The 9,387-nt window shown below is 49.2% G+C and overlaps 26 non-coding genes across 26 annotated transcripts; all 26 read right to left on the reverse strand.

The window, feature by feature from the left end:
* Positions 1-87: 87 nt before the first annotated feature.
* LOC148711274 (5S ribosomal RNA) lies at positions 88-206 on the reverse strand. The gene has a single exon (XR_015982904.2). It is a non-coding gene; the product is annotated as a 5S ribosomal RNA (ribosomal RNA).
* A 246-nt stretch (positions 207-452) lies between these two features.
* On the reverse strand, positions 453-571 carry LOC148711275 (5S ribosomal RNA). The gene has a single exon (XR_015980541.2). It is a non-coding gene; the product is annotated as a 5S ribosomal RNA (ribosomal RNA).
* Positions 572-817: 246 nt separating this feature from the next.
* LOC148711276 (5S ribosomal RNA) lies at positions 818-936 on the reverse strand. The gene has a single exon (XR_015985957.2). It is a non-coding gene; the product is annotated as a 5S ribosomal RNA (ribosomal RNA).
* A 246-nt stretch (positions 937-1,182) lies between these two features.
* LOC148711277 (5S ribosomal RNA) lies at positions 1,183-1,300 on the reverse strand. Its single transcript, XR_015982905.2, has one exon. It is a non-coding gene; the product is annotated as a 5S ribosomal RNA (ribosomal RNA).
* A 247-nt stretch (positions 1,301-1,547) lies between these two features.
* LOC148711278 (5S ribosomal RNA) lies at positions 1,548-1,666 on the reverse strand. Its single transcript, XR_015982906.2, has one exon. It is a non-coding gene; the product is annotated as a 5S ribosomal RNA (ribosomal RNA).
* Positions 1,667-1,912: 246 nt separating this feature from the next.
* Positions 1,913-2,031, reverse strand: LOC148711279 (5S ribosomal RNA). The gene has a single exon (XR_015983658.2). It is a non-coding gene; the product is annotated as a 5S ribosomal RNA (ribosomal RNA).
* Positions 2,032-2,277: 246 nt separating this feature from the next.
* Positions 2,278-2,396, reverse strand: LOC148711280 (5S ribosomal RNA). The gene has a single exon (XR_015984642.2). It is a non-coding gene; the product is annotated as a 5S ribosomal RNA (ribosomal RNA).
* Positions 2,397-2,642: 246 nt separating this feature from the next.
* Positions 2,643-2,761, reverse strand: LOC148711281 (5S ribosomal RNA). Its single transcript, XR_015980542.2, has one exon. It is a non-coding gene; the product is annotated as a 5S ribosomal RNA (ribosomal RNA).
* Positions 2,762-3,008: 247 nt separating this feature from the next.
* LOC148711282 (5S ribosomal RNA) lies at positions 3,009-3,127 on the reverse strand. Its single transcript, XR_015986625.2, has one exon. It is a non-coding gene; the product is annotated as a 5S ribosomal RNA (ribosomal RNA).
* A 246-nt stretch (positions 3,128-3,373) lies between these two features.
* Positions 3,374-3,492, reverse strand: LOC148711283 (5S ribosomal RNA). Its single transcript, XR_015983225.2, has one exon. It is a non-coding gene; the product is annotated as a 5S ribosomal RNA (ribosomal RNA).
* Positions 3,493-3,738: 246 nt separating this feature from the next.
* On the reverse strand, positions 3,739-3,857 carry LOC148711284 (5S ribosomal RNA). The gene has a single exon (XR_015981555.2). It is a non-coding gene; the product is annotated as a 5S ribosomal RNA (ribosomal RNA).
* A 246-nt stretch (positions 3,858-4,103) lies between these two features.
* On the reverse strand, positions 4,104-4,221 carry LOC148711285 (5S ribosomal RNA). The gene has a single exon (XR_015982907.2). It is a non-coding gene; the product is annotated as a 5S ribosomal RNA (ribosomal RNA).
* Positions 4,222-4,468: 247 nt separating this feature from the next.
* On the reverse strand, positions 4,469-4,587 carry LOC148711286 (5S ribosomal RNA). The gene has a single exon (XR_015984067.2). It is a non-coding gene; the product is annotated as a 5S ribosomal RNA (ribosomal RNA).
* Positions 4,588-4,833: 246 nt separating this feature from the next.
* On the reverse strand, positions 4,834-4,952 carry LOC148711287 (5S ribosomal RNA). The gene has a single exon (XR_015983237.1). It is a non-coding gene; the product is annotated as a 5S ribosomal RNA (ribosomal RNA).
* A 246-nt stretch (positions 4,953-5,198) lies between these two features.
* LOC148711288 (5S ribosomal RNA) lies at positions 5,199-5,316 on the reverse strand. The gene has a single exon (XR_015981557.2). It is a non-coding gene; the product is annotated as a 5S ribosomal RNA (ribosomal RNA).
* Positions 5,317-5,563: 247 nt separating this feature from the next.
* On the reverse strand, positions 5,564-5,682 carry LOC148711289 (5S ribosomal RNA). Its single transcript, XR_015982908.2, has one exon. It is a non-coding gene; the product is annotated as a 5S ribosomal RNA (ribosomal RNA).
* Positions 5,683-5,928: 246 nt separating this feature from the next.
* On the reverse strand, positions 5,929-6,047 carry LOC148711290 (5S ribosomal RNA). The gene has a single exon (XR_015984068.2). It is a non-coding gene; the product is annotated as a 5S ribosomal RNA (ribosomal RNA).
* Positions 6,048-6,293: 246 nt separating this feature from the next.
* On the reverse strand, positions 6,294-6,412 carry LOC148711291 (5S ribosomal RNA). Its single transcript, XR_015979634.2, has one exon. It is a non-coding gene; the product is annotated as a 5S ribosomal RNA (ribosomal RNA).
* A 247-nt stretch (positions 6,413-6,659) lies between these two features.
* On the reverse strand, positions 6,660-6,778 carry LOC148711292 (5S ribosomal RNA). The gene has a single exon (XR_015984643.1). It is a non-coding gene; the product is annotated as a 5S ribosomal RNA (ribosomal RNA).
* Positions 6,779-7,024: 246 nt separating this feature from the next.
* LOC148711293 (5S ribosomal RNA) lies at positions 7,025-7,143 on the reverse strand. Its single transcript, XR_015985958.2, has one exon. It is a non-coding gene; the product is annotated as a 5S ribosomal RNA (ribosomal RNA).
* Positions 7,144-7,389: 246 nt separating this feature from the next.
* On the reverse strand, positions 7,390-7,508 carry LOC148711294 (5S ribosomal RNA). Its single transcript, XR_015985582.2, has one exon. It is a non-coding gene; the product is annotated as a 5S ribosomal RNA (ribosomal RNA).
* A 246-nt stretch (positions 7,509-7,754) lies between these two features.
* LOC148711295 (5S ribosomal RNA) lies at positions 7,755-7,872 on the reverse strand. The gene has a single exon (XR_015980543.1). It is a non-coding gene; the product is annotated as a 5S ribosomal RNA (ribosomal RNA).
* Positions 7,873-8,119: 247 nt separating this feature from the next.
* LOC148711296 (5S ribosomal RNA) lies at positions 8,120-8,238 on the reverse strand. The gene has a single exon (XR_015985959.2). It is a non-coding gene; the product is annotated as a 5S ribosomal RNA (ribosomal RNA).
* Positions 8,239-8,484: 246 nt separating this feature from the next.
* LOC148711297 (5S ribosomal RNA) lies at positions 8,485-8,603 on the reverse strand. The gene has a single exon (XR_015982909.2). It is a non-coding gene; the product is annotated as a 5S ribosomal RNA (ribosomal RNA).
* Positions 8,604-8,849: 246 nt separating this feature from the next.
* LOC148711298 (5S ribosomal RNA) lies at positions 8,850-8,967 on the reverse strand. The gene has a single exon (XR_015982911.2). It is a non-coding gene; the product is annotated as a 5S ribosomal RNA (ribosomal RNA).
* Positions 8,968-9,214: 247 nt separating this feature from the next.
* On the reverse strand, positions 9,215-9,333 carry LOC148711299 (5S ribosomal RNA). The gene has a single exon (XR_015983659.2). It is a non-coding gene; the product is annotated as a 5S ribosomal RNA (ribosomal RNA).
* Between the last annotated feature and the right edge of the window lie 54 nt (positions 9,334-9,387).

Below are 9,387 nucleotides of genomic sequence, written 5' to 3' on the forward strand. Positions count from 1 at the left end.
AAAAAATTATCCGAAGAGGAAAAGCCAAAAGCCGAAAAACTAAAAATAAATATTATCAAAAAATAAAAAAGCGGGCAAAAAATAAAAAGGGTGCAACACAAGGACTTCCCAGGGGGTCACCCATCCTAGTACTACTCTCGCCCAAGCACGCTTAACTGCGGAGTTCTGATGGGATCCGGTGCATTAGTGCTGGTATGATCGCACCCAAGACATGCCATTCGAAACTCCCTTTTAAAACAAAGCAGCAGACCTCAACGGCCCGAGACATTCGCGCTGCGGGGGCCGTTCTGGCGTATGATTCAACGCGCTGTTCCGCTATGCGGCATGGCACTGCCAGTCTCCGGACTCAGTTTATTTTCGGGGGGAAAAAATTATCCGAAGAGGAAAAGCCAAAAGCCAAAAAATTAAAAATAAATATTATCAAAAAATAAAAAAGCGGGCAAAAAATAAAAGGGGTGCAACACGAGGACTTCCCAGGGGGTCACCCATCCTAGTACTACTCTCGCCCAAGCACGCTTAACTGCGGAGTTCTGATGGGATCCGGTGCATTAGTGCTGGTATGATCGCACCCATGACATGCCCATCGAAACACCATTTTATGACAAAGCAGCAGACCTCGACGGCCCGAGACATTCGCGCTGCCGGGGCCGTTCTGGCGTAGGATTCAACGCGCTGTTCCGCTATGCGGCATGGCACCGCGAGTCTCCGGACTCAGTTTATTTTCGAGGGAAAAAAATTATCCGAAGAGGAAAAGCCAAAAGCCAAAAAACTAAAAATAAATGTTATCAAAAAATAAAAAAGCGGGCAAAAAATAAAAGGGGTGCAACACGAGGACTTCCCAGGGGGTCACCCATCCTAGTACTACTCTCGCCCAAGCACGCTTAACTGCGGAGTTCTGATGGGATCCAGTGCATTAGTGCTGGTATGACCGCACCCATGATATGCCCTTCGAAACTCCCTTTTATGACAAAGCAGCAGACCTCGACGGCCCGAGACATTCGCGCTGCCGGGGCCGTTCTGGCGTAGGATTCAACGCGCTGTTCCGCTATGCGGCATGGCACCGCGAGTCTCCGGACTCAGTTTATTTTCGAGGGAAAAAAATTATCCGAAGAGGAAAAGCCAAAAGCCGAAAAATTAAAAATAAATATTATCAAAAAATAAAAAAGCGGGCAAAAAATAAAAGGGGTGCAACACGAGGACTTCCCGGGGGTCACCCATCCTAGTACTACTCTCGCCCAAGCACGCTTAACTGCGAAGTTCTGATGGGATCCGGTGCATTAGTGCTGGTATGATCGCACCCATGATATGCCCTTCGAAACTCCCTTTTATGACAAAGCAGCAGACCTCGACCGCCCGAGACATTCGCGCTGCCGGGGCCGTTCTGGCGTAGGATTCAACGCGCTGGTCCCGCTATGCGGCATGGCACCGCCAGTCTCCGGACTCAGTTTATTGTCGGGGGAAAAAAATTATCCGAAGAGGAAAAGCCAAAAGCCAAAAAATTAAAAATAAATATTATCAAAAAATAAAAAAGCGGGCAAAAAATAAAAAGGGTGCAACACGAGGACTTCTCAGGGGGTCACCTATCCCAGTACTACTCTCGCCCAAGCACGCTTAACTGCAGAGTTCTGATGGGATCCGGTGCATTAGTGCTGGTATGATCGCACCCATGACATGCCCATCGAAACACCCTTTTATGACAAAGCAGCAGACCTCGACGGACCGAGACATTCGCGCTGCCGGGGCCGTTCTGGCGTAGGATTCAACGCGCTGTTCCGCTATGCGGCATGGCACCGCGAGTCTCCGGACTCAGTTTATTTTCGGAGGAAAAAAATTATCCGAAGAGGAAAAGCCAAAAGCCGAAAAATTAAAAATTAATGTTATCAAAAAATAAAAAAGCGGGCAAAAAATAAAAGGGGTGCAACACGAGGACTTCCCTGGGGGTCACCCATCCTAGTACTACTCTCGCCCAAGCACGCTTAACTGCGGAGTTCTGATGGGATCCGGTGCATTAGTGCTGGTATGATCGCACCCATGATATGCCCTTCGAAACTCCCTTTTATGACAAAGCAGCAGACCTCGACGGCCCGAGACATTCGCGCTGCCGGGGCCGTTCTGGCGTAGGATTCAACGCGCTATTCCGCTATGCGGCATGGCACCGCGAGTCTCCGGACTCAGTTTATTTTCGAGGGAAAAAAATTATCCGAAGAGGAAAAGCCAAAAGCCGAAAAATTAAAAATAAATATTATCAAAAAATAAAAAAGCGGGCAAAAAATAAAAGGGGTGCAACACGAGGACTTCCCAGGGGGTCACCCATCCTAGTACTACTCTCGCCCAAGCACGCTTAACTGCGGAGTTCTGATGGGATCCGGTGCATTAGTGCTGGTATGATCGCACCCATGACATGCCCATCGAAACACCCTTTTATGACAAACCAGCAGACCTCGACGGCCCGAGACATTCGCGCTGCCGGGGCCGTTCTGGCGTAGGATTCAACGCGCTGTTCCGCTATGCGGCATGGCACCGCGAGTCTCCGGACTCAGTTTATTTTCGGGGGAAAAAAATTATCCGAAGAGAAAAAGCCAAAAGCCGAAAAATTAAAAATAAATATTATCAAAAAATAAAAAAGCGGGCAAAAAATAAAAAGGGTGCAACACGAGGACTTCCCAGGGGGTCACCCATCCTAGTACTACTCTCGCCCAAGCACGCTTAACTGCGGAGTTCTGATGGGATCCGGTGCATTAGTGCTGGTATGATCGCACCCATGACATGCCCTTCGAAACTCCCTAGTATGACAAAGCAGCAGACCTCGACGGCCCGAGACATTCACGCTGCCGGGGCCGTTCTGGCGTAGGATTCAACGCGCTGGTCCCGCTATGCGGCATGGCACCGCCAGTCTCCGGACTCAGTTTATTGTCGGAGGAAAAAAATTATCCGAAGAGGAAAAGCCAAAAGCCGAAAAACTAAAAATAAATATTATCAAAAAATAAAAAAGCGGGCAAAAAATAAAAAGGGTGCAACACAAGGACTTCCCAGGGGGTCACCCATCCTAGTACTACTCTCGCCCAAGCACGCTTAACTGCGGAGTTCTGATGGGATCCGGTGCATTAGTGCTGGTATGATCGCACCCAAGACATGCCATTCGAAACTCCCTTTTAAAACAAAGCAGCAGACCTCGACGGCCCGAGACATTCGCGCTGCGGGGGCCGTTCTGGCGTATGATTCAACGCGCTGTTCCGCTATGCGGCATGGCACCGCCAGTCTCCGGACTCAGTTTATTTTCGGGGGGGAAAAATTATCCGAAGAGGAAAAGCCAAAAGCCAAAAAATTAAAAATAAATATTATCAAAAAATAAAAAAGCGGGCAAAAAATAAAAGGGGTGCAACACGAGGACTTCCCAGGGCGTCACCCATCCTAGTACTACTCTCGCCCAAGCACGCTTAACTGCGGAGTTCTGATGGGATCCGGGGCATTAGTGCTGGTATGATCGCACCCATGACATGCCCATCGAAACACCCTTTTATGACAAAGCAGCAGACCTCGACGGCCCGAGACATTCGCGCTGCCGGGGCCGTTCTGGCGTAGGATTCAACGCGCTGTTCCGCTATGCGGCATGGCACCGCGAGTCTCCGGACTCAGTTTATTTTCGAGGGAAAAAAATTATCCGAAGAGGAAAAGCCAAAAGCCGAAAAATTAAAAATAAATGTTATCAAAAAATAAAAAAGCGGGCAAAAAATAAAAGGGGTGCAACACGAGGACTTCCCAGGGGGTCACCCATCCTAGTACTACTCTCGCCCAAGCACGCTTAACTGCGGAGTTCTGATGGGATCCGGTGCATTAGTGCTGGTATGATCGCACCCATGATATGCCCTTCGAAACTCCCTTTTATGACAAAGCAGCAGACCTCGACGGCCCGAGACATTCGCGCTGCCGGGGCCGTTCTGGCGTAGGATTCAACGCGCTGTTCCGCTATGCGGCATGGCACCGCGAGACTCCGAACTCAGTTTATTTTCGAGGGAAAAAAATTATCCGAAGAGGAAAAGCCAAAAGCCGAAAAATTAAAAATAAATATTATCAAAAAATAAAAAAGCGGGCAAAAAATAAAAGGGGTGCAACACGAGGACTTCCCGGGGGTCACCCATCCTAGTACTACTCTCGCCCAAGCACGCTTAACTGCGAAGTTCTGATGGGATCCGGTGCATTAGTGCTGGTATGATCGCACCCATGATATGCCCTTCGAAACTCCCTTTTATGACAAAGCAGCAGACCTCGACCGCCCGAGACATTCGCGCTGCCGGGGCCGTTCTGGCGTAGGATTCAACGCGCTGGTCCCGCTATGCGGCATGGCACCGCCAGTCTCCGGACTCAGTTTATTGTCGGGGGAAAAAAATTATCCGAAGAGGAAAAGCCAAAAGCCAAAAAATTAAAAATAAATATTATCAAAAAATAAAAAAGCGGGCAAAAAATAAAAAGGGTGCAACACGAGGACTTCTCAGAGGGTCACCCATCCTAGTACTACTCTCGCCCAAGCACGCTTAACTGCAGAGTTCTGATGGGATCCGGTGCATTAGTGCTGGTATGATCGCACCCATGACATGCCCATCGAAACACCCTTTTATGACAAAGCAGCAGACCTCGACGGACCGAGACATTCGCGCTGCCGGGGCCGTTCTGGCGTAGGATTCAACGCGCTGTTCCGCTATGCGGCATGGCACCGCGAGTCTCCGGACTCAGTTTATTTTTGGGGGAAAAAAATTATCCGAAGAGGAAAAGCCAAAAGCCGAAAAATTAAAAATAAATGTTATCAAAAAATAAAAAAGCGGGCAAAAAATAAAAGGGGTGCAACACGAGGACTTCCCAGGGGGTCACCCACCCTAGTACTACTCTCGCCCAAGCACGCTTAACTGCGGAGTTCTGATGGGATCCGGTGCATTAGTGCTGGTATGATCGCACCCATGATATGCCCTTCGAAACTCCCTTTTATGACAAAGCAGCAGACCTCGACGGCCCGAGACATTCGCGCTGCCGGGGCCGTTCTGGCGTAGGATTCAACGCGCTGTTCCGCTATGCGGCATGGCACCGCGAGTCTCCGGACTCAGTTTATTTTCGAGGGAAAAAAATTATCCGAAGAGGAAAAGCCAAAAGCCGAAAAATTAAAAATAAATATTATCAAAAAATAAAAAAGCGGGCAAAAAATAAAAGGGGTGCAACACGAGGACTTCCCGGGGGTCACCCATCCTAGTACTACTCTCACCCAAGCACGCTTAACTGCGAAGTTCTGATGGGATCCGGTGCATTAGTGCTGGTATGATCGCACCCATGATATGCCCTTCAAAACTCCCTTTTATGACAAAGCAGCAGACCTCGACCGCCCGAGACATTCGCGCTGCCGGGGCCGTTCTGGCGTAGGATTCAACGCGCTGGTCCCGCTATGCGGCATGGCACCGCCAGTCTCCGGACTCAGTTTATTGTCGGGGGAAAAAAATTATCCGAAGAGGAAAAGCCAAAAGCCAAAAAATTAAAAATAAATATTATCAAAAAATCAAAAAGCGGGCAAAAAATAAAAAGGGTGCAACACGAGGACTTCTCAGGGGGTCACCCATCCTAGTACTACTCTCGCCCAAGCACGCTTAACTGCAGAGTTCTGATGGGATCCGGTGCATTAGTGCTGGTATGATCGCACCCATGACATGCCCATCGAAACACCCTTTTATGACAAAGCAGCAGACCTCGACGGACCGAGACATTCGCGCTGCCGGGGCCGTTCTGGCGTAGGATTCAACGCGCTGTTCCGCTATGCGGCATGGCACCGCGAGTCTCCGGACTCAGTTTATTTTCGAGGGAAAAAAATTATCCGAAGAGGAAAAGCCAAAAGCCGAAAAATTAAAAATAAATATTATCAAAAAATAAAAAAGCGGGCAAAAAATAAAAGGGGTGCAACACGAGGACTTCCCAGGGGGTCACCCATCCTAGTACTACTCTCGCCCAAGCACGCTTAACTGCGGAGTTCTGATGGGATCCGGTGCATTAGTGCTGGTATGATCGCACCCATGACATGCCCATCGAAACACCCTTTTATGACAAACCAGCAGACCTCGACGGCCCGAGACATTCGCGCTGCCGGGGCCGTTCTGGCGTAGGATTCAACGCGCTGTTCCGCTATGCGGCATGGCACCGCGAGTCTCCGGACTCAGTTTATTTTCGGGGGAAAAAAATTATCCGAAGAGAAAAAGCCAAAAGCCGAAAAATTAAAAATAAATATTATCAAAAAATAAAAAAGCGGGCAAAAAATAAAAAGGGTGCAACACGAGGACTTCCCAGGGGGTCACCCATCCTAGTACTACTCTCGCCCAAGCACGCTTAACTGCGGAGTTCTGATGGGATCCGGTGCATTAGTGCTGGTATGATCGCACCCATGACATGCCCTTCGAAACTCCCTAGTATGACAAAGCAGCAGACCTCGACGGCCCGAGACATTCACGCTGCCGGGGCCGTTCTGGCGTAGGATTCAACGCGCTGGTCCCGCTATGCGGCATGGCACCGCCAGTCTCCGGACTCAGTTTATTGTCGGAGGAAAAAAATTATCCGAAGAGGAAAAGCCAAAAGCCGAAAAACTAAAAATAAATATTATCAAAAAATAAAAAAGCGGGCAAAAAATAAAAAGGGTGCAACACAAGGACTTCCCAGGGGGTCACCCATCCTAGTACTACTCTCGCCCAAGCACGCTTAACTGCGGAGTTCTGATGGGATCCGGTGCATTAGTGCTGGTATGATCGCACCCAAGACATGCCATTCGAAACTCCCTTTTAAAACAAAGCAGCAGACCTCGACGGCCCGAGACATTCGCGCTGCGGGGGCCGTTCTGGCGTATGATTCAACGCGCTGTTCCGCTATGCGGCATGGCACCGCCAGTCTCCGGACTCAGTTTATTTTCGGGGGGGAAAAATTATCCGAAGAGGAAAAGCCAAAAGCCAAAAAATTAAAAATAAATATTATCAAAAAATAAAAAAGCGGGCAAAAAATAAAAGGGGTGCAACACGAGGACTTCCCAGGGCGTCACCCATCCTAGTACTACTCTCGCCCAAGCACGCTTAACTGCGGAGTTCTGATGGGATCCGGGGCATTAGTGCTGGTATGATCGCACCCATGACATGCCCATCGAAACACCCTTTTATGACAAAGCAGCAGACCTCGACGGCCCGAGACATTCGCGCTGCCGGGGCCGTTCTGGCGTAGGATTCAACGCGCTGTTCCGCTATGCGGCATGGCACCGCGAGTCTCCGGACTCAGTTTATTTTCGAGGGAAAAAAATTATCCGAAGAGGAAAAGCCAAAAGCCGAAAAATTAAAAATAAATGTTATCAAAAAATAAAAAAGCGGGCAAAAAATAAAAGGGGTGCAACACGAGGACTTCCCAGGGGGTCACCCATCCTAGTACTACTCTCGCCCAAGCACGCTTAACTGCGGAGTTCTGATGGGATCCGGTGCATTAGTGCTGGTATGATCGCACCCATGATATGCCCTTCGAAACTCCCTTTTATGACAAAGCAGCAGACCTCGACGGCCCGAGACATTCGCGCTGCCGGGGCCGTTCTGGCGTAGGATTCAACGCGCTGTTCCGCTATGCGGCATGGCACCGCGAGACTCCGAACTCAGTTTATTTTCGAGGGAAAAAAATTATCCGAAGAGGAAAAGCCAAAAGCCGAAAAATTAAAAATAAATATTATCAAAAAATAAAAAAGCGGGCAAAAAATAAAAGGGGTGCAACACGAGGACTTCCCGGGGGTCACCCATCCTAGTACTACTCTCGCCCAAGCACGCTTAACTGCGAAGTTCTGATGGGATCCGGTGCATTAGTGCTGGTATGATCGCACCCATGATATGCCCTTCGAAACTCCCTTTTATGACAAAGCAGCAGACCTCGACCGCCCGAGACATTCGCGCTGCCGGGGCCGTTCTGGCGTAGGATTCAACGCGCTGGTCCCGCTATGCGGCATGGCACCGCCAGTCTCCGGACTCAGTTTATTGTCGGGGGAAAAAAATTATCCGAAGAGGAAAAGCCAAAAGCCAAAAAATTAAAAATAAATATTATCAAAAAATAAAAAAGCGGGCAAAAAATAAAAAGGGTGCAACACGAGGACTTCTCAGAGGGTCACCCATCCTAGTACTACTCTCGCCCAAGCACGCTTAACTGCAGAGTTCTGATGGGATCCGGTGCATTAGTGCTGGTATGATCGCACCCATGACATGCCCATCGAAACACCCTTTTATGACAAAGCAGCAGACCTCGACGGACCGAGACATTCGCGCTGCCGGGGCCGTTCTGGCGTAGGATTCAACGCGCTGTTCCGCTATGCGGCATGGCACCGCGAGTCTCCGGACTCAGTTTATTTTTGGGGGAAAAAAATTATCCGAAGAGGAAAAGCCAAAAGCCGAAAAATTAAAAATAAATGTTATCAAAAAATAAAAAAGCGGGCAAAAAATAAAAGGGGTGCAACACGAGGACTTCCCAGGGGGTCACCCACCCTAGTACTACTCTCGCCCAAGCACGCTTAACTGCGGAGTTCTGATGGGATCCGGTGCATTAGTGCTGGTATGATCGCACCCATGATATGCCCTTCGAAACTCCCTTTTATGACAAAGCAGCAGACCTCGACGGCCCGAGACATTCGCGCTGCCGGGGCCGTTCTGGCGTAGGATTCAACGCGCTGTTCCGCTATGCGGCATGGCACCGCGAGTCTCCGGACTCAGTTTATTTTCGAGGGAAAAAAATTATCCGAAGAGGAAAAGCCAAAAGCCGAAAAATTAAAAATAAATATTATCAAAAAATAAAAAAGCGGGCAAAAAATAAAAGGGGTGCAACACGAGGACTTCCCGGGGGTCACCCATCCTAGTACTACTCTCACCCAAGCACGCTTAACTGCGAAGTTCTGATGGGATCCGGTGCATTAGTGCTGGTATGATCGCACCCATGATATGCCCTTCAAAACTCCCTTTTATGACAAAGCAGCAGACCTCGACCGCCCGAGACATTCGCGCTGCCGGGGCCGTTCTGGCGTAGGATTCAACGCGCTGGTCCCGCTATGCGGCATGGCACCGCCAGTCTCCGGACTCAGTTTATTGTCGGGGGAAAAAAATTATCCGAAGAGGAAAAGCCAAAAGCCAAAAAATTAAAAATAAATATTATCAAAAAATCAAAAAGCGGGCAAAAAATAAAAAGGGTGCAACACGAGGACTTCTCAGGGGGTCACCCATCCTAGTACTACTCTCGCCCAAGCACGCTTAACTGCAGAGTTCTGATGGGATCCGGTGCATTAGTGCTGGTATGATCGCACCCATGACATGCCCATCGAAACACCCTTTTATGACAAAGCAGCAGACCTCGACGGAC

This window comes from Phoenix dactylifera, chromosome 4, assembly GCF_051530095.1.
Source record: "Phoenix dactylifera cultivar Ajwa chromosome 4, Ajwa_hap1_PhDact_Kaust_v1.1, whole genome shotgun sequence".
NCBI lineage: Eukaryota > Viridiplantae > Streptophyta > Magnoliopsida > Arecales > Arecaceae > Phoenix > Phoenix dactylifera.